The sequence below is a fragment of the Myotis daubentonii genome, chromosome 8 (assembly GCF_963259705.1).
Source record: "Myotis daubentonii chromosome 8, mMyoDau2.1, whole genome shotgun sequence".
Taxonomy (NCBI): domain Eukaryota; kingdom Metazoa; phylum Chordata; class Mammalia; order Chiroptera; family Vespertilionidae; genus Myotis; species Myotis daubentonii.
Window position 1 is genome coordinate 61,740,882 of NC_081847.1, and position 22,382 is coordinate 61,763,263.

The 22,382-nt window shown below is 42.8% G+C and overlaps 1 long non-coding RNA gene across 1 annotated transcript; it reads left to right on the forward strand.

The window, feature by feature from the left end:
* The first annotated feature begins 669 nt into the window (after positions 1–669).
* On the forward strand, positions 670–21,235 carry LOC132239035 (uncharacterized). Its single transcript, XR_009453962.1, has 3 exons — positions 670–784; positions 5,542–5,637; positions 20,645–21,235. It is a non-coding gene; the product is annotated as an uncharacterized LOC132239035 (long non-coding RNA).
* Positions 21,236–22,382: the final 1,147 nt, after the last annotated feature.

Consider the following 22,382-nt stretch of genomic DNA (forward strand, 5'->3'; position numbering starts at 1 on the left):
TTTTTTATTGGCTGCATATGAAAGTATACTGAATATACTGGTTTTGTCATTCGATGGTTTCAGTTCTCAGAAGCTAGCTCGAGCTCTCATTTCCTTTCTGTGTGTGTGTGTGTGTGTGTGTGTGTGTGTGTGTGTGTGTGTGAAATATGGCATGAGGGACGCTTAGAGAGAGCTGGAAAGAAAATATGAAGCTCATTAATATTCATGTTAAGTAAAGTGTCATGGGTGGTGACAATTTGGGTTTGCAGATAGGCAAACTGAGGCTCAGGAAGCATAATATGGCTTTAGAAGGCAGTTCTGACCGACATCCAGGTAGCGTCATTGCTGAGAGTTATCTCAGCCACCTCCTCCCTTTACCTCAGGGGAAACCATGACACTGAGAGGTGAGGCGAGGTGACTCCCCATCACCCCCAGGCTACGTGATAGTCAGAGCCCTTATCGCCTGCCCTAGATGGTTTGTATCTATAAAAACTTACATTCTGGTGAAAGAGATGGATGAGTCACTGTTTTGTATCTTGTGAAGCAGAAAGGAAACATTTAGAAACTATAATTTCTGTAAATGAGTAACTTCTCATGTAGCGAAATGTGTGCAGTTGCCAATGGCATAGTTGGTCTGAGGAGACTGGGTGGCCTGGCACATGCCTGACGGGCTGGTCACTTCCTGTGGGTCACAAACTGGAACGGTGTTGCTTCCCACATACCAGGCACAGCCCAGAGCGCTTTAGCTCAGCGCCTCATCTCATCCTCACACACCTCCATGAGCTCCCTGTTCACGGAGATTAAGGTAAGTGGAGAGTTGGGATTTGAATTCAGGATGCCTAATTTTAATAACTTACTGCACATAGCAGTCAGGTCTGCTATGTGCAGTAAGAACTGGAGGAGGAGAGGAGTGGAGAGAAAATTTCATAATCACGCACACACCCAGGCCCACAGCCCAAGAGGAGAGCTTGGCTGGGCCAAAGAGTAGAGCTTGAGGTGTCAGCCTGATTCCCTCAGAGAGGTTCATTGAGGTGCAGGCACATGTCTTCCAGAAGCTTCTTCCCTTTGCTCACAATATGCAATTTGTCTGCACTCAGATAAGGATAAGCAGGGCCAGCCAGATATAAAACCCAGACACTCCCAAAATTGTTTCTGTCCTCCCTTTTCTTTCAATAGCACCTCCTTCTAACCCATGCCAGGTGGCCATTGCCTTTCTACATTTTCCTCTATCACAGCTATTAAGACCTGATGTCATTTTATACTGCTTGCCAGAAATTTATTCACACTTTCGTGCAAGCTCTCCTGGGCTTTCGTACATTTTAGCTTCTTGCTATCCCAGCAGAATAAATCGCGTGACTCCCCTGAAATGAGTTTTAGGCAACACCCAGGCCTTAAGGGAGAGACGTAGAGGGTCATGGAGTCTTCTAGTTGTCCCTAAAATTGTATTCTGCCTAAGGCCTGCCGTGAGGTAAACCTGCTTCCCTGATGGATGTGGCTGGGGCCCAGGAAACCCAGAGCCTGGGCCACCTCCCAGCTGCTCTGCACCAGTGAAGCAGAGCAGAGGGGAGGGGAGGATTCACAGCAAACACCAAGTATGCATTTCCACTTCCCATGTTGCCTTTGCCTTCCTGGCAGTGGCGGCAGCAATAATAGACTCCATCTAGTCAGGACCTACTGTGTGTCAGGCACTGTGCTCAGTCCTTTGTACACTATTCTTTCTAAAGCTGTGATTGTTGAGTGTTTGGATTTGCATATCATGTTATCATAGTGCGTGACATTAAAGATTTGCTGGAAAGATAAGTAAAAAAATATTATGTAACTACTTAGCACAGAAACGAGCACATAAGAAGTATTCTGCAAGTGTCAGCCTTTCACGGTAGGTTTTACTATCTCCCCTTTACCAATTTGGAAGCTGAGGCTCAGAGAGGTAAAGTACAATGTTTAAGATTATACAGCTAGACAGTAGAGAAGTTAGGCTTTAAGTCCAGACCTACCTAATTTTCTCCCCTACTGGTGTGCTCCATTGTCAGACGAGGGACTTTCCCTATTCTGATAAGGCAATATGGAGCTGTTTTACAATAAGCAACTTTTATTTTCAAAATAGAAATTTCACCTTTTAAAATCTTGAGATCTTATTGCCAAGATCACTCATGCACCAAAACCAAACCATAAGCCCTCCTCATTCCCAAGTCAGGGCTCTTGTATACGGTAGTTCAAGGAATGAGACTGCCATGGGGGTTTGTGGGGATCAGCCTTTGTGGTCTGTATGAGCACAAGCAATGACCTACCAAGTGCCCAGACAGACCCACCTTGAATCCCATTGAAGGGGCTACAAAAGCTATTACAGCTACTTGAACATGTGAGCGCGCGCACACGCGTGCGCACACACACACACACACACGCACACACACATATGCATTGGCTTTAGGCACTATTTCTCATTACCACACCCGAGGACAATTTAAACTCAGGCCCCAGCCAATGTCTGTTCCACTTCAAGTAAGTGGCTTACTCATTTCACTTTTATTAGTAAAGTCTGGGTATGGCTATTTTCTTCTAACCAGTTCGTCCATATCCCACTATCCCAAAGGATGACTCTTAGGTTTCTTTTCTGTCCTTAACTTGCTAAAAGCACCGCGATGCAGGCCCTTGGGTCTCTACACTCTTGTTGCGGGAGCTGGGACCATTGATTCAGTGTGGTGTATTCTCATGCTGTGGCTGAGATTGTACGATAATATTTCCTTTCACAGTCAACTCGTGACCCCCTCAGTAGGCACATGTGCAGAATGAATATCAGTGCAGCTATATTATTCACAGCCTCCATGACTTTGAGTTCGTTTCTGTCCATCCCTTCGGCTGGATAGCATTGCCTCTGCAGAGCACAGAAAAACGCAAACATCTCAAACCCTCCTTTCAGCTCAGCTGCAAAGGGATATTAAAGTTCATCTTACCTCCCTAGGACATGATCAGGCCAAACAGTATTTTTCAAGGTCTGGGGTTAGAATCATTGGAATGATCCAAGGCAGTGGTTCTAGAAATATCTGTGTTAAAGAACCAGTTCTATTTGTGTGTTGTTTTTTTTACAATTTATAATCTATTGCATACTGACACTTATTTTAAATACAATAAACATGAATTATTAGAAAATTAAATGAAAAAAGACAAAAATTTAAGCCCCAAAATTAAAATTTAGATTCAGAAGATATACTATGGTTCTATCAAATTCCTAAAATAGTTTCTCAGTGCTTACTTTCAATTCTGGACTTATCTTCTCATGGACCTGCAACAAATTGCATAGGCAATTTGAATGTACTCTACGTGTTGAGCAACGGACAAGGCTGCTCTCTCAGAACCCTCATCCCCACCCGCTGCCTCCCTGCTCTGATAGCCAAAGTTCTACGTCTAAAGATTCAGCCTGTGCAGACAGCATCACTTCACGTAGCCCAGGCCAAGTGCTCCTTCTGTGGGCTGAACAGCCTTCGGCTCTTAAATTTGACCCTGATTGTGTCAGTATCTGGTTCAAGAGCTCAGCTGACCGTTATCTACTCTGTGCATGAGCACGCAAATCACAGCTTTCCTATCTGGACCGTTAAGAAGGGGTGCCTTGCTGCTCTGATTAATTATGCATCAGTTAATTAATTTGTTGGCTTTAGTGAATTGAATCAATTATTTTAAATGGCTTTTAATTGCTAATATATGCATTATAACAAAAGACAAAAGCTGTTAATAGAATTTAACATGAAAACCTCCCAGGATAGGACATGGCCTTGTAAAATAAATTAAAGTTTCCCAAAGTGTCTCTGTGACTCCCCCAAAGCCAATGGAATCAGAAGAAATATGAGATTCTGTTTAAAGGCTCTTTTAGAAATAATCGTAAACTAATACAAATGAATAAGGTATGAGAATTTCTTGACAGCTCACTGTCATCCATACAACCATCTCTAAGCACCTGCATTAGGTCTCACAGGAAATCTAGAAGGTTCCAGGAGAGCACGATCTCAGTATAAATCCTATCTAGAGCTCAGTGTTGTGGGAGTAAGGCAGGCATTGGGTGTGTCTGTTAACAACAATGAGTGGCTTGGAGAATTCTGGATTTTCTCTCACTCCAGGGAAGAAGATAAGTGAGAAGGTAGAGCCTGGACAACACTGGGCTGGGGGTGGGGGTGGGAGAGATTCTTCAAGAGCCACCATCTTGTCTTATCCAGTCTAGAAACCTGGGACAAGAAACAAAGGGTAGAATAAGACATGACACAGCTCTGCATCCCCTGAGGAGGGGGAAGGACACCCTCCCTCCTTCTTTGTTCCTGGGTTAACTACATGGGGTGTGAGAGGAAGAGAACAGAGGGAAAATTAGAGAGTGGGATTATGCAGTGAACAATTTTCTTCCCTATAGTAACTTACTCAGCAACCACAGGGAAGATCTTCAATAATGAGCCAAAGTAGCTCCTTGGCTAAACTTCACTGACTGTAATATTTTTACTGGGAGTTCAGAGCTGATTCATAAATAAGCCTCATTTTATAGACTGATTCCTGCCTTTGAGCAATGTCCCAGGTGTCCAAAAGATGATGGTTGGTAATCAGAATAACTGTCTTTTTAAAAAAAAAAAAACCTCTCAGATTAATTCATTTATTGCTCAAACATTTGAAAGCCTTGTACATGCCAGGCCATGTGCTAGGTGCTGAGTTAAAAAGAGCAAGCTGTCTGTCTGTGCTCTCAAGGAGATGTAAATCTGGTGCCAAACAATTGGAGTATCATGTCATAAATGCTACAGAAAGGTGAATAATGAGGGCTATAGTAACATAGTGAAATGCCACTTAACCCAGGTTCGCAAAACCATGACGGGTACAAAAAGTAGGTGAGTCCTGAAGGGCAGGGCACGGATGAGCTAAGCAAAAAACCAGGTCAGAGAAGGAAGGTGTCTGGCAGAGAAAGAGCCAGAGGCATGTGAAAGCCTTGTCAGGGCTAGAGTGCAGGGTGGCTGGAGGTCCAGACTGAATCGCACTGGTGACAAGAAGCCATTGAATGGTTTTAGGATAAAGAATAACATGATTATGCCTGTGTTTAGAATGATCATCATAGCAGCAGTGTGGAAATGGATGGGAGAGAGGTGAAGACAATAAACAGAGAGATAAAATAAGACCCTGTTGCAGCAGTTCAGAAAAAACGTAATGGGAACCCCAAGTAACTAACCTGCAAGGATAGAGAAGACGACTTGGGGGTGGGGGTGATGTGGACACTGTGATGTGTCACTCAAATGCCCCATCAATGAAGCACTTGCTGCCCCAGTTATTGGGAAAGCCAAGTGCAGCCCGTGTTCAGCTGCCAAGCCCTTCAGGGATTGCTGGAGTTGCATAGAGTCCTCACCGGAGGTCACTTCCCATCTCAGTGTGGTCCAATGACTGAGTAGTGTGTGGGCATGAAGGCTTGGCCAACTTGGTCCAATGCAGGGCCACTTTGAAGGGTCGTTCTAGCTCCACTGCTCTCTGTGGAATGACACAAAGCTGTGTGCTGCTCCACCTCTCCCTCTGCCCACTCCTGCTCCATTCTCTTCCCTTCCACAGGGCTGATCACAGACACACAACCTCATAAGCATCCTGCATACTACACTCCATCTGAGTCTGCTTCCTAGGGAACCCAAGTTGCAACTGGATTCATAGGTAAGGAAGTGGGGGGAATCAATAACAATTCCAAGATTTCTCTCTTAGGTAAGTCAGATAGGAAATAAAGGAAGAAGAACAAGTTTAGAAGGGGAGCACTGCATCCGTTCTTAGCACTGTCTAAATTTGTTAGTGACATCACAGTTTTCATGTTTCCTTGGTTTGAAACCCTGGAGTCATCTTGGCCCTTTCTTCACTTCAAACTCAATTGCCAGTAAGTTTTATCTATTTTCTTTTTCATATGGATCTGGGATGCAAGCCTTCTACTTTATTGCTACTTCTTACTTTTATCTAGTCCAAGTCTTGCTGCTTTATGCCTAAATTGCCACATCAGCTTTGGAATGAACCTTTTTGGCCTCTGTACCCAACCTGTTGGTTCCTAACAGCTTCCTAAAAGAACCGTTTTCATTATGCTACTTTCCAGCGTAGCATATCACAAAGTTTAGAGCATGTAATAGATATTGGTAAACTTATTGTTCCAGTCCATTCATCTTTATTCTATTTAAGAAATGCTGCTTGAACTGTTACTATAATCTAGGCATAATAGTAGGAGCTTGGGGATCCAATGTGAATAAGAGATAGTCTCTGACTTCTGGGAATTTTCAATTTAGTAGAAGACTAATACTTAAATAATAGTGAAATAGTGTGATGAAAGCTCAATTGAGGCAGAGGTTTTTATAGAACACAGGGTAGAACGGAATTATTTCTGTCCAGATTCTTTCTGATGGTTATCAACTTTTTCCAATGTTCTATCAACTAGCTCCACCCTGCTCATCCGTTCTAATTTTCCCACTCTCCAGGTTGGTGTATTCACTGCCTGTGGGTGGTAACCAGCCTTCAGTGATCCTTCACTTCAGATATTTATGCTCTGCGTGGTCTCTCCTTACCCCACTCCCAACACACACATATTGGAGAGGGATACTTTCTCTAACCATCAGGATATTGTGGAAAGGATGAAGTTTAAGTTCTAGGGAGAGGTCATAAGACCCTTTACTTTATGTGACTAATGACACTTGGGTTTCAAGACCCTGGACATCAGTAATGAAGGAGAGTAATTGCTGAGAGGTGGGAAGCAGATGGTGACTTTCTGATTTTATTGCCGTGAGAGTTTCCAGGGCACAGCACAGGAAGGGGAGACCAGGGGGAGCAGACTCACTAAGTTGATAATCTACGGAGAAGAAGGTGGCTAGCATTTGCAGGTCAAAATATTAGAGAGGAGAGAGAACTCCAGAGATCTGCAGAAGGCACCTTCGTGTGGTCTGCTGTGTACTAATGAGCACATGTAGGTGAGGAAAACAACCCAAAGATGGACAGAGAACCATACTTTCTTATCTTAAAGGATAAGAAGGAGTAGTACTCAACCCTCACGCAGAGCTGGAAATGGTGCCTGTTCCCAATAGTCAGACTGAAAAACTTAATTCACAGAACACCGAGTAAAGCAGGGGTCCTCAAACTTTTTAAACAGGGGGCCAGTTCACTGTCCCTCAGACCGTTGGAGGGCCGGACTACAGTTAAAAAAAACTATGAAAAAATTCCTATGCACACTGCACATATCTTATTTTGAAGTAAAAAAACAAAATGGGGACAAATACAATATTTGTATTTGCCTGTGGCCCGTGGGCTGTAGTTTGAGGGCACCTGGAGTAAAGCATTCAGAAGGGTCTTGCCTCACTAGTGAATTCTTGTCCCACATAACAAATCTTAAATGAAAGACCTGAAAGGACCAAAACATTTCAAGTAACTTAATTTTGTCCCAGAATGAAATACGGATAGACTACAAAACTACCCAATACCTCAAAACATAAAATTCAAAATTTCTGGCATCCAATAAAAAATCACCAAGCATGCAAAATAGCAGAGCTATATGACTATTGAGTATAAGTAAAGAATTAAAACTGACCCAGATTTCCATGGCCTGTGTGGCTCAGTCGGTTGGCGTTGTACTGTGTACCTAAAGGTTGCCGCTTTAACTTCCAGTCAGGGCACATGCCCAGGTTGGGGGCTTGATCCCCAGTGTGGGGCATGCAGAAGGCAGTCAATCACCGTTTCACTCTTATATCAATCTTTCCACCCACCCCCTTCGCCCTCTCCTATACCCAGAGTGCTGGCTGGCTGCTCTCTATCTATGAGTCTATCTCTATTTTGCTTGTTAGTTCATTTGGTTCATTAGATTCCACATACGAGTGAAATCATATGGTATTTATCTTTCTCTAATTGGCTTAGTTCACTTAGCATAATGCTCTCCAGGTTCGTCTATGCTGTTGCAAAGGGTAGTATTCCATTGTGTAAATGTACCACAGCTTTTTTTAATCCATACATATATTGATAGACACAAGCTGCTTCTAAATCTTGGATATATCAAATAATACTGCAATGAACATAGGGATGCATATTTTCTTTCAAATTAGGGTTTTGAGTTTCTTCCAATAAATTCCCTGAAGTGGAATCACTGGGTCATAAGGAAGTTCCATTTTTAATTTTTTGAGGTAACTCCTTACTGCTTCCCATAGTGACTGCACCAATCTGCATTAGCACCAACAGTGCATAAGGGTTCCCTTTTCTCCGCGTCCTTGCCAACACTTGCTGCCTGTTGATTTACTGCTGAAAGCCATTCTGGCCGATGTGAGGATTTGTGGTCTTATAAGAAGAGAGAGGAGACCTTGTTCTCGGTCTCCACTGTCCACCATGTGGGAACACAACAGTGAGGACACATAAAAATCAGGAAGTGGTTCTTCACCAGTCACTAAATCTACCAGCACCTCGATCTCGGACGTCACAGCTTCCAGAACTGTGAGACATAAATCCTTGTTGTTTCAGCCACCCAGCCTATGGTATTCTGTTGTAGTAGCCCACATCATGTAAGACAAAATGTGAAGTGGTGCGATATCTTTTGAAGGTCAACTAGGATAAGTTAATGATGTTTACTATCAACCCTAAGGAACTAGTTAAATAACAAAATAAGTAGTTGGAGCTAATAAGCCAACAATGGAGATAAAATGCAATAATAAAAAATACTTAGTTCATAAAGGGGGCAGAACAAGAAGAATATAAAACAAGTAGAGAATAAACAATAAGATGGTAGATATAAACCAGAACATATCCATATTCATAGTAAGCATTACTGCTCTAAACATTTCAATTAAAGGCTAAGATTGTCAGATTATATAAAAAAGCAACACAGCTGTATGCTGCCTACAAAGGATACAATTTAAATGTAAAGGCACAGATAGATTAAAAATAAATGAAGAAAAATATATTTCATGTTAACATTAGTCAAAAGAAAGTTGTGGTAGCTATATTAATTTCAGACAAACTAGATTTCAGAGCACAGAATATTACCAGGATAAAGAAGTTCATTTCATAATGATAAAGAGGTCAATTTATCAATAAGACATAGCAATCTTCAATATGCACCTAATAATAGAGTTTCAAAATATATAGAACAACGACTGGTAGAAGTACAGGAAAAACAAACAAACCATTATAGTCACATATTTCAGTTTCCCTCTCTCAATAAATGATAGAAAAATTACACAGAAAACCAGTAAGGAAATAGAAGACTTGAACGTATTTATGAACCAACTTGATCTAATTGATATTGATTCAAAATAGATCATATGCTTAAATGTAAAATCTAAAACTATAGTTTCTAGAAAGGAAGATAGGGGAAAAGCTGTAAGTCTGGTGAGGCAAAGATTTTCTAGATGTGAAGCATGGACCATAAAAAACAAATTGATTAATTAGACTTCATTAAAACTAAAGATTGCTTTTTAAATATTGCTGTTTAGAGAGTGGAAACCTAAGCAAAAATTGGATATATTGAGGAGGCTATGGAGGAACTGGAAATCTCATTCACTACTGGTGGAAATATAAAATGATACAACCATTTTGGAAAGCAGTTGTTTTCAGATTCTTAACAAAATACACATACGCCTAGCAAGTAGATCCAACCATTCTTCATATACAGGGTGTCCCAAAAACTGTGTACACACTTTAACTGCTTGTAGCTCAACTTGGAAAATGAAATGTATTTCAATAAACACTGCCTTTATAATTATTCAAAGTTGTGTATACATTTTGAGGGGACACCCTATATTTACCCGAGAAAAAGAAAAGATATATCCACACAAAGACTTGTACACAAATATTCACAGTAGCTTTATTTGCAAAAGCCCAGACCAGGAAACAGCCCACATGTCCCTCAGCAGGTGCATGGATAAACAAAACTGCAGCATATGCATACAATGGAATGCTACTTAGCAACAAAAGAGGACAGAATTATTGATATATACCAAAAACACAGGCAAATATTAAAATAATTATGCTGTATAAAAACATATGCAAAGGATAGAAACTGTATGACTTTATTCATATAAAATTATAGGAAATACCAGCTAATTTTTAGTAAATAAAAAGCATGTCAGTAGTTGCCTGCAGGTAGGGAGAGAGGAAGAACAAGCAGGCAGGCTCACTGAGGGGCAGGAGGAGACGTTGGGAGGTGATGGATATGTTTACTATCTTGATCATGGCAAATTTTTCACAGGTGTATCCATATATCAAAACATCAAATATTACAATTTAAATATATACATTTGATTGTATATCAATTATACCTGAATAAAGTGGTTTAAGATAAAAAAACTTTGTGAAAGTCATTAGTGACATTATAGTTTCCAATAAATCTGATCTGGCTATGTAAGCAGCCTTGCTAAGGAACGCATACATTATTCCAGTCTTTCTCTGCCAGAAAGTGTGGCAGATAAAGGGACAGACATCAGCATTTCCCCCCCATTAGATTATGCACCTGCCCAGCCCTTGTGCCCTGACTCCAGCAGAGCTGGCCTTTGTTTGCAACCTTTTAACCTGCAGCACAGAATGGAAATTTTTGCTCAGACAGAGCCATCTTTCCCTGGATGTTGCAGGTCAGCACCAGGTGACTGCAGAACTCCCCTGGAAAACTCACATCATTATAAGAGCTAGGCTGGTTTTCAACTGGTCCAGAGAGCCCCTCTTCCGCCTGCCCTGCAGACAGGCAATTGTTCTCCTTTATTGCTCTGTTCAACCTTCCCGGCCTCCAGCCACCACTCTGTCACTCTAATGACGCCAGGCACCATGTTGGACCATTTCCAGATGCCATAAGCTCCTCTAGGAAGGGTTACGAGCTGTGGCCTATTCATCTTGCACTCCCTACACCAAATATAGTTCCTGAACCAAAGTCAGCAGTGAATACATGTTTGTTTTATGAACAAATGAACAAATGAATGTTTATTGTAAAAAAGACAACTCTCAAGGTAATCCAAATATGTAAAAATACATTATAAATACAGGTTGTGATATAAATCTTAATTCTTAAGGAAGTTATTTAGAATTAGCGACATATTTGCCTACAGAATAATGATAGCTAACATTTATCATGTGCTACTGTTAAGGCACTTTTCTAGGCATTTCATTTTGCATTGCCCCCTGGAATCCTCACAAGCACCTGTATTAGCTCGCCAGGCCCTCCACAACGAAGTACCACAGCCTGGATGGCTTAAACAACAGGCATTTATTGCACACAATTCTAGAGGCTAGAAGTCCAAGATCAAGGCATCAGCAGAGCTATTTTCTTCTGAAACCTCTTTCATTGGCTTGCAGGTTCCCATCTTCTTCCTTTGTCTTCACATGGTCTTCCCTCTATGTGTACCTGTGTCCTAATTTCTTCTTATAAAGACACTAGTCAGATTGAAATAGGGCTCACCCATGGGACCTCATTTTAACTCAATTACTCTAATAGAGGCTCTATTTCCAAACAGAGTCACATTCTGAGGTATTGGCAGGTAAGACTGCAACATATGAATTTTAAGGGGACACAATTCAGTCCATAATAGTACCTGTACGTTCAGTTATAACTGTTGTTCTCATTTTACAGCTGAGAAAAACCAGGTAAAGAACAGCTGCACTCTCCAATGTTGTATCTTTAAGAAATGTCAGAGCCTGGAAACTAAAACAGGAGGTCTGAACATTCCAGAGCTGCATTCTTATATATATACTAGAGGCCCGGTGCACAAAAATTTGTGCACTCGGGGGGGTGGGGGGGGTCTCTCAGCCCGGCCTGTGCCCTCTCGCAGCCTGGGACCCCTCGGGAGATAATGACCTGCTGGCTTAGGCCTGCTCCCAGGTGGTAGAGGGCAGGCCCAATCCCTAGATGCAGCCCCTGGTCGGGCTCAGAGCAGGGCCGATTGGGGGGTTGGGGCACCACCTCCTGTCACACTCAAGGCAGGGTCAATGGGGAGGTTGCGGCATGACCCCCTGTCATGCACAGAGCAGGGCCAATCCGGGGGTTGGGGCACTGCCCCCTGTTACACACAGAGCAGGGCCCATCAGGGGGGTTGGGGCTCCATACCCTGTCATGCACAGAGCAAGGCCCATCAGGGGGTTGAGGAGCTCCCCCCTGTCACTCACAGAGTAGGTCCGATAGGGGAGTTGGGGCACCGTCCCCTGTCACACACAGAGCAGGGCGGATCAGTGGGTTGGGGCGCCGCCCTCTATCACCCACAGAGCAGGGCCAATCAGGGGATTGGGGCACCACCACTGTCACACTCAGGGCAGGGCTGATGGGGGAGGTTATGGCTCTACCCCATCACACACAGAGCAGGGCCCACGGGGGGGCGGGGAGGGGTTGGGGCAGCGCCCTCTATCACCCACAGAGCAGGGCCGATCAGGGGGTTGGGGCGCCACTACTTTCACACTCAGGGCAGGGCCGATGGGGAGGTTATGGCTCTACCCCGTCACACACAGAGCAGGGCCCGGGGGGGAGGGGGGCGGTTGGGGTGCCGCACCCTGTCACACACAGAGCAGGGCCGATCAGGGTGTTTGGGCGCTGCCCCCTGTCATGCTGATCCCAGTGCCGGGAGGCCTCGCGGTTCCACTGTTCCCAGTGCTGGGAGGCATATTACCCTTTTACTATATAGGGTAGAGGCCTGGTGCAGGGGTGGGTGCCAGCTCGTTTGCCCTGAAGGGTGTCCTGGATCAGGGTGGGGGTCCCCACTGGGGTGCTTGGCCAGCCTGGGTGAGGGGCTGAGGGCTGTTTGCAGCTGGTCACACACCCTTCAGGATAGGGGTCCCCACTGGGGTGCCTGGCCAGTCTGGGTGAGGGGCTGAGGGCTGTTTTCAGGCTGGTCACACACCCTTCAGGGTTGGGGTCCCCACTGGGGTGCCTGGCCAGTCTGGGTGAAGGGCTGAAGGCTGTTTTCAGGCTGGGGGTGACTGAACTCCCAAACACTCCTTTTTTCCTTTTTTTTTTTTTTTTATTCTGGGCCAGCTTTAGCTTGAGGCTTGGCTCCAGCTCTTAGGCCTCCTGCTGCTGAAAGTAGGTTTCTGGCCTTTGCATACAATGTTGTGAATCTGCTGGCTGAAGTCCGGCGGTATTTGTTACAGAGTTTCTTAAACTGCCCGCTCAGAGGCCTGCAGCCGCAGGCAGGGAAGGTTGGTTTCCTCCGTCACTGAGGCAAGCAAGCCTCATGTTAGTTTCAAGCTGCCTGGCTGCCGGCCACCATCTTGGCTGACAGTTAATTTGCATATCTTGCTGATTAGCCAATGAAAAGGGTAGCAGTCGTACGCCAATTACCATGTTTCTCTTTTATTAGTGTAGATATATATATATATATTTCAGAAAGAAAGGGAGAGGGAGAGAGAGATAGAAACATCAATGATGAGAGAGAATCATTGAGCGGTTGCTTCCTGCACACCCCCTACTGGAGATTGGGCCCACAACCCAGGCATGTGCCTTGACTGGGCTGTGACCTCCTGGTTCATGGGTTGATGCTCAACCACTGAGCCACACCAGCCAGGCCAGAGCTGCATTCTTGATCATTATGTGGTAAGGACTCACAGTTGACCCAAATGTTCTCAGTAGTGGGCAGAGTCTCAGCCTAGCCCCCAAAGCCTAATTCATCACAGTTGGAATCAACACAGTTGAATCACTACTAGGGTACTCCAAAGACCCAGTGCTGGAAGCCTTAAGGCATTAAGAGAAGTTGAAATGGGAAATTAGCATGGGCCTCCATGAGCAATGGGTCTGGAGCATTGGTTGGGTCAGGGGTAGCCAGGAACTTTGATGCTCTGTGACATTTTAAGAGGACAGAGGATCAATGGATGTTTCTATGCAATGGCCTTTTATTAGTGAAGTAGTTTAATTCTGAGACTGCCTATATTTACAAAAGAGACAAAGTGAAAGGCATAATTAATGTGCCATTGGGACCTTGAAATAATGTGGATTGTTTTAGGGCTTTTAATTTACTTTAACTTTCTTAATGCAATATAATTTTAAGTAACTGGAGGCTTTATTTTTTCATAATAATTAATTTCATGGCATGGGAATGTTTCATAGACTAAATCTCTCTGGCAGCAGACAGCTTGGACTCCTTTCCCCTCCACGTACCATGTACGCAGAAACCTGTCTATTCTCTAAGCCATTCTATGAAGAATGAGTGATATAATGTGTATGAAGGGCAAATATTCCATGACTAATCAGATTAGGAAACATGTTAACTTGAAGCCGATTGTAGATATTTGAAACTTGTAAAATAAGAAAGGATAAAACTAAAATTTGCGTGTTTATTTTCTTTTTTAATGGGCTTCCCACTGTTCATGCTTAACTATTGCATAGTACATAAATTTGAATATGCCAAATTAACTTTCTTGTAAGTTTCATTTCATTACAAAAGAAAGTAAAGGAGAATTTATTATGGAGAGAGCACTAAAGTTAATACATTTATACAATATTGTATTATATATGTATAATATCTATAATAATAAAAGCGTAGTATGCTAATTAGATCAGACGTCCTTCCAGATGTCCTTCCTTTCAGACAAAGCTGCAGTGGGTGGGGGCCGCTTTGATGGCACGTGGGGGCCGGGGCCAAGGCCCTTGCACGAATTTCATGCATCTGGCCTCTAGTCTATATAGATATAGATTACATATAGATATAGATAAAGATATAGATATAGATATAGATAAAGATATAGATATAGATATAGATATAGATATAGATATAGATATAGATATAGATATAGATATAGATATAGATTAGATATAGATATAGATATAGATATAGATATAGATATAGATATAGATATAGATATAGATATAGATTAGATATAGATATAGATATAGATATAGATATAGATATAGATATAGATATAGATATAGATATAGATATAGATATAGATGATATAGATATATTATGCAAAGTGTCCCCTTGGGAGTTTGACTGGGAGACTGGGAGTTTGAGCGCTTGCTATGACATGCGCTGACCACCAGGAGGCGGCACAGAATGAAGAAAGGTCCCGATTGGCCATGATCACTGGCCAGGCCTAGGGACCCTACCCATGCACGAATTTCATGCACTGGGCCTCTAAAATTATATATATATATATATATATATATATATATATATATATATATATATATATATATATATTGCTGCTAAGTGTTCATCCACCCATACTAATGGAGGTCGCTATGATGTGCACTGACCACCAGAGGGAAGACACTCAATGTAGGAGCTATAGAGCTACAGTGACTTGGCAGCAGCAGTTCTCAGGTGATGCACCCTGAAGCCAGAGAGGAGGGAGCCTGATTTCTCACTGCATAATTCCATTTTCAGCCGTGGGTTATGTTGTTCCTGGGGCACTGTTGGCCCCAAATCTGGTTTACTGCACACTTGCATTTGCGTTCCACACCCTGTAGGACAGCAACTTTGCAGAGTGCCCTCTCACACTCCAGGACCCCTCAGGGATGTCAGAGAGCTGGTTTCTGCCTGATCCATGCAGGCCAAGCCAAGGGACCCCACCTGCCGGAGGGACCCTGCTCACTCTGCAGATGCTGGGGAGGGACCGAGGGAGGTTGGCTCCAGGGTGTGTCCAACCCATCTTGCCCAGTCCTGCCCCACTGGCCAACTTCTAATTAATTTCCTTTCAATGTGCACAAATCCATGCACTGGGTTACTAGTAAATATATAAGTATATATATAAATTGCCATTGTATTTTCTGCTCAAAACTAAAAAGTTTTGAAGAAAAAAAGTGTGTGACTAATTAGTAGCTAATCTGATAAACTAATTTTAGTGTTGATTTAATAGTTGGTAATGGCTAATGGCTTGCCACACATAGATAATATGCTATATTAGGTTAATTTGGAGATATTTTATATAGAATTTTCAGTATACTTTAAGTTATATTACAATGACAATTCAGAAGGCAGACATATTTCCCTCTCCTTATGAAACTGGTTCTTATCCTAAGAAAAACAATATCTACAGCATGCAACTGAACCAGCCTCATGATAGGAAGGTGGTCTTTTCAATTTTTCTAACATTTTGCAATTTGATAAGTATAAAAAGGTTTAAAATGCAAATGAAACCCCAATATTTTCCTTGCATATCTTTGACTATTAATGAAAGCCATTGTAATCCAAACAGCCTCGTACTGGCACAAGATGGGCATATAGAGCAATGGAGCAGAACAGAGTCCAGAAATCAACCCACACCTATATGGTCAAATAATATTTGACAAAGGAGACAAGAGCATACAATGGAATAAAAAGTCTCTTTAATAAATGGTGTTGGGAAAATTGGACAGGTATTTAGAAAAATAAAGAAAGAAACTAGACCACCAACTTACATCATACACAAGTGCCGGGGTCCAACCCCAGCAGGTCCAGGGGTCCCCAAAGGTGTGGACGGAGTCGGCGAAGAAGGAATGACACGGAGACAGCGTTCAGTTGATCAGCAGCCTAGCCAGGATCTCCAGCCCGGATCTCCAGAGAGGTTCTGTTTCGGATCTCCAGCGAGGTTCTGTAGCCATGTTCCCTCGCTAGGTTCTCCAGCCAGGTTCTGTCCAGGCTCTCCAGTCAGGTTCAGTGTCCAGGTTCCAGTCAGGTTCTCCTGCCAATCTCTGTAGTCAGGTTCAGTCCAGGATCCCTTGCCATGTTCTCCCGCTAGGCTCTGTCTCTAGGCTCCGAGGCCAGTCCCGGTCCAGGATCCTCTGGCATGCTCTCGCCAGCGAAGTTCTTCTGTCTCTAGGCTCCGTGTAGGTTCTGTCTTCTGATTTCTGTCTCCTGAGTTCTGAGTTCTGTGTCTTTCTGTCTTGTTACAACTGTATTTATACCAGTTGATTCAATCCTATCAATCTCTATTACAAAGGTTAGGGCGTTTCTTATCTCCATTCCAGGGAGAAAAGATTATGTAGTTTAAGCATGATTGTTCGTAGTTAAAGGGATTAATTACCCGCCTGGCACTTAGTTGAGGGGTTTTATTCCCTCCCTAACTTCAGGGGAAAATCCCTACCTGGGGATTCAACCTTTCTCGGAGAGGTGACTTTGGTTAAAACACAGCGCCAAGAAGGTGAGCAAACATATTAAGAACCGTATGCCATATATGCCAGGTCCCTTGAAACAGCAAGGATGGACCGGCTCCCGGCAAATTCCCCCTTTCTTATTTTTTAAAAGCAGGCATTAAAAAGAAAAACCTGAAACGCTCTCTTGTATCCATTTTAAGAGTAGGATTGGCGCTTTCTGCTATTACCTGAGTCCTGATCTATCACCCCAGGGAGAGCTTGCCAATCCTGCACTTTCCCGGGGTGGAAAGGCTGCAGTGGGGTTAAGGATAAGGCTCCTTGGGCCTACCTTCTCCCATGCCTCTACATTTACCTTTCCTTCCTCAGAAAAGCATGGACGTATTTCTTGTATAAAATGTTCTGTCTGACTGGGAGTAACCTTAATTCCTCTGCTAACAAGCATATATGTTAAAAGATCAATACGGAGTCTTTTTTCTTTAGACTCAGTATGGCACATCTTCTTAATCTAAAGATCAATACAGAGTCTTCTTTCTTTGGACTCAGTATGGCACATCTTCTCAATCTAAGAATCAATACAGAGTCTTCTTTCTTTGGACTCAGTATGGCACATCTTCTCAATCTAAGTTCTGTACTATCCACCTTCTTACCCTACTTATCCTCTATAGGGGGGTCTGTAGCACCCTGGTGGAGTCCTATCCGTCCCGAGTGTGGGGTTCTCAATGGGGGGGGCTTACCTAAGGGAATCCTGTTCCAGGGGTTCCCAAAGGTGTGGACGGATTCGGCGAAGACTGTCCACCCTCTTCCTACGGTGGAGTCTGATCCGTCCCGAGTGTGGGGGTTCTCAATGGGGGAGGGGAGCTTACCTAGGGGAATCCTGTTCCAGGAGTTCCCAAAGGTGTGGACGGAGTCGGCGAAGACTATCCACCCTTTTCCTATGGTGGAGTCCTATCCATCCCGAGAGTGGGGCTTACCTAGGGGTCCCTGTTCGGGCGCCATATGCCGGGGTCCAACCCCAGCAGGTCCAGGGGTCCCCAAAGGTGTGGACGGAGTCGGCGAAGAAGGAATGACACGGAGACAGCGTTCAGTTGATCAGCAGCCTAGCCAGGATCTCCAGCCAAGTTCTGGTCTTGATCTCCAGAGAGGCTCTGCTGCTTATTGTCTTGTTACATCCGTATTTATACCAGTTGATTTTAATCCTGTCAATTTCTATTACAAAGGTTAGGGTGTTTCTTATCTCCATTCCAGGGAGTAAAGATTATGTAGCTTAAGCATGATTGTTTGTAGTGATTAACTACCCGCCTGGCACTTAGTTAAGGAGTTTCATCGCCTCCCTGACTTCAGGGAAAAATTCCTACCTGGGGAAACAACCTTTCTTGGAGAGGTGACCTTGGTTAAAACACACAGCGCTAAGGGGAGCAAACATATTAAGAACAGTATGCTATATACGCCAGGTCCCTTGAAACATATGCTGTGCAGATGTTTCTTTCTTGCAGCGACTGTGTCAGGCAGCAAGGATGGACCGGCTTCCGGCACACAAGAATAAACTCAAAATGGATAAAATACTTAAAAGTACGTCACGAAACCATAAATATCCTGGAAGAAAACATAGGCAGTAAAATCTCAGACATCTTGCATAGCAATAATTTGCCAAAAGATCTCCTAGGGCAAGGAAAACAAAGAAAAAAAATAAACAAATGGGACTACATCAAATTAAAAAGCTTCTGCACAGCAAAAGAAACCATCAACAAAAATGAAAAGTCAACCCACTGTATGGGAGAACATACTCACCAATAATACTTCTGATAAGGGGTTAATTTCCAAAATATATAAAGAACTTACAGCCCTAACCAGTTTAGCTCAGTGGATAGAGCGTCAGCCTGTGGACTCAAGGGTCCCAGGTTCGATTCCAGTCAAGGGCATGTACCCTGGTTGCGGGCACATCCCCAGTAGGTACCCTGGTTGCGGGCACATACCCAGTAGGGGGTATGCAGGAGGCAGCTGATAGATGTTTCTCTCTCATCAATGTTTCTAACTCTCTATCCCTCTCCCTTCCTCTCTGTAAAAAATCAATAAAATATATATTTTTTTAAAAAAAGAACTTACACAACTCAACACCAGAAAGATAAACAATCCAATTAAAAAATGGACAAAGGACCTAAATAGACACTCCTCCAAAGAGGACATACAGATGGCCAATAGACATATGAAAAATCCTCAGTGTTACTAATTATTAGAGAGATACAAATTAACACTGTCTTTGGTTATCTGTGTTTCTTTCTATAAATTGTCTTTTCATATTCCCTTTCCATTTTTTAAAGTGTATTTTCCTTCCTTTGAATTTATAAAAGCTCTTTGTGTTGTAAAGGTTATTATGATATTTTAATAGACAAAAGTCTAAAGATATAAATAAAAATATTAATTTAATGTAGTCCCATTTTATTTTCTAATTTTATAATAATACAAGTTTCTGACTTTACAAATTTACAAGGATGGGGATTGGCTACAACTGAATGCACCACCTCTATTCATCCTGAATCCGGCGTCCTATTGTTGAATTAGCTATCTTGACCCAAAAGGACAGAATATAGTATTGTTCTTCCTTCTTTTTGACATTTAAAATATTTAAAATTTGCCAAGATAAGAAGACTAGTAAAGAAAACATCAGTTTCCTATAATGAATCACCCACAAGAGATTTTTCTACTGTGTAACTGGCATTATATTTGCATAAAGTGAGAGGTTAGGCCATATAAAGTGTTTGATTCATCAGCAAAAACAATTTCCAAATGTCACATTTAAGCTGTCTTTTACAGTTAGCCAAATAAGCAGTACAATAGGATCTTACATTTGTTCAAACCATTCTAAGGGGATCTTAGAATCTTTCCCCGACTGTATGGCCCTCTTGCCCTTTATATGACTGTGCTAAATTAATCTTTCTCACCTACTTCTCTCTTATTTATTAGGACACATTTCAGATATAAAAAACACATAGAGACTAATTTATCAAGTATTAATTTGTCCCTACTCAGCTTACCCAATGAACATCACAAAAGTAATGGGCACTCCCTGTATTGATTCTTATCCCAAATATCCTCTTCCCTCCCCACTCAGAGTTAACTGCTATCCTGGATTTGGTATTTATCCATCCCATGCATGACTATACTTACGTGTGCATGTACCTTTAAACAATATGTAGAACTAACTGTTTTGCACGGTTTTTAAACTTATGTAACAATACAATACAGCATCTAACCTTTCCTCAACATTATATATTTGAGATTTATCTATGTGGCTACTTGTAGCTCTAGTTAATTTATTGTCACTGCTGTACAGTATCCTATTGTATGATTTCCCACCGAACTTGCTCATTTCGAAAATCATCTCTGGCATTTATTTTCCTGCATAATGCCAGAAGATGTTCAGTATCTCCCACTCATTTCCACCCCCATAATTCCAGAGTATGTCAAGAGAGCAAATATCTTCTCCAATGTTAACTTTGTAAACTATTGTTCAGTGCATGTTGGTTTTGTTGCTCTTATATTACCCTTTTGCGTTATCTGCTATTCTCCCCTCTTCATTCTCTATCATTTTATACATAGAAGTAAAAATGAAGTGGGAACTTTTTTTCTGAAAGCCCGGACTCTTATCACGGTTCCCTCATTTGTCTGCAGGTCATTGTTGACTTACCAGAAGGGCTGCGAGTTCCTTGGCTGACTCAGAGCTTACTCCTCCTTCAGCAACACTGATACCCGGCCCTTGACCTTGTGACTTGCTGCCACCAGCCACAAAGTTATGAAATGGAGGAAACATATCACCAGAAACACAAGCCTTCCCGATTTTTTTTTACTTTCTTTCATTCAAAATCTAATGGAGTGTTGCTTTTTATCACAAATGAAAGCCTTTCGTGTTTGAGTTTCTATCATAGAACTTCAGGCATCTGCAAATGGGAGTGGAGGTCAGAGGGGCGGGGGTGTCTGCTCTGGCCACGCTGTTCTCTGGGAGTCGTGGTGCTGGTCAGGGGAGGCCTCCTCCCAGCCAGCTTTGCTGGATGCTGGCTCCCAGAGAGTGCACATTACTCACCCTCTCTCAGCCTGCACATCCTCATTTACAAAGTAAACTTCTTTTCAGGATCCTATAGGATTAAACATATTACATATGCGGAAGCAGCACCTAGAGAGAGTAAATACTAAAAAAAGTGTTAGTGATCTCATTTTCTTTCTCCCCTGACTAGTCTCCCTGGAGTGCTGTTCACACCCAGATAAGGCCTGGCCGGCTCTCCACCCTAGCATTCAGAAAGTCCGGGAGCCCAGCACGATTGCACCCTATCATCTATCTTCAGAAAACACCTCTCTGGTTTCTTGAAAATGGATTGAAAAACATCATAATAAAAATTAAATGAAGTTTAGTGCTTTGAATAGATTCAGTTGCATTAGAAATATTCTGTTTTATACCTCCTTCCAGCCATGGCATAGAAAATAATCATTGCAATGCCAAGTTCCTGAACTCATTTATACCTGCTCAGACCCGAGACTCAGCATAAACCCATCAGCCACCTCATCCTACACAGCTCACACTCCCTGAAGAAGCATGGCACCCCCTCCTCCAGCTCCTACTCCCATCCCAGCTTTTAGCCAAAGATCCTACTCACATATCCATTTCCTCGATGTCTCTCCCATGGTCTGGATCAATGAGGACTGTCCACAGTGTCCCTTCTCCTGTGGGAGGTTCTTTCCACGATCCCACTCAGCCAGAGCCAGCAGAGCGGCTGTGGACCCTCCCTCCTTCCCCGTCTCCCAACCTCCAGTTCAATATACACATTTCTCTTCTCTTTCTCTTTGTGCCTGGACATAGTAATGAATAATTATAATAATAAATATTCAACAATATTTTAAGAGGCCTTTGACTATGTTCCAGATTTACCATTAAATACCTTATGGGTAAAAATACCTGTTATGAAGGAAAGTTTAAAAGCTTTTTTGTTTGTTTATTAATCCTCACCTGAGGGTATTTTTCCATTGATTTTTAGAGAGAGTGGAAGGGAGGGGAGAGACACAGAGAGAGAGAAACATCGATTGGTTGCCTCCCGCATGTGCCCCAACCAGATTGAGGATCAAGCCTGCAACTGAGGTACATGCCCTTCAATGGAATTGGACCCAGCACCATGGGCCAAGGCTCTACTCACTGAGCCAAACTAGCTAGGGCGAAAAATTTAAAAACTTTAATTGGGGGTTTTGAAATTCAAACGGAAGACATGCTAGATACATTGCATCCAATATTTCAACCACATGTGTCCAAATTCAAAACCTTCGTTAGTTCCAGTATATCGTGCTACAGTTCAAGCAGGACTTGTCTTCAGCTTTGTATGTGCCATGCACTGTGCTAAGTGCTTTACATGGTGGGAGGGACATT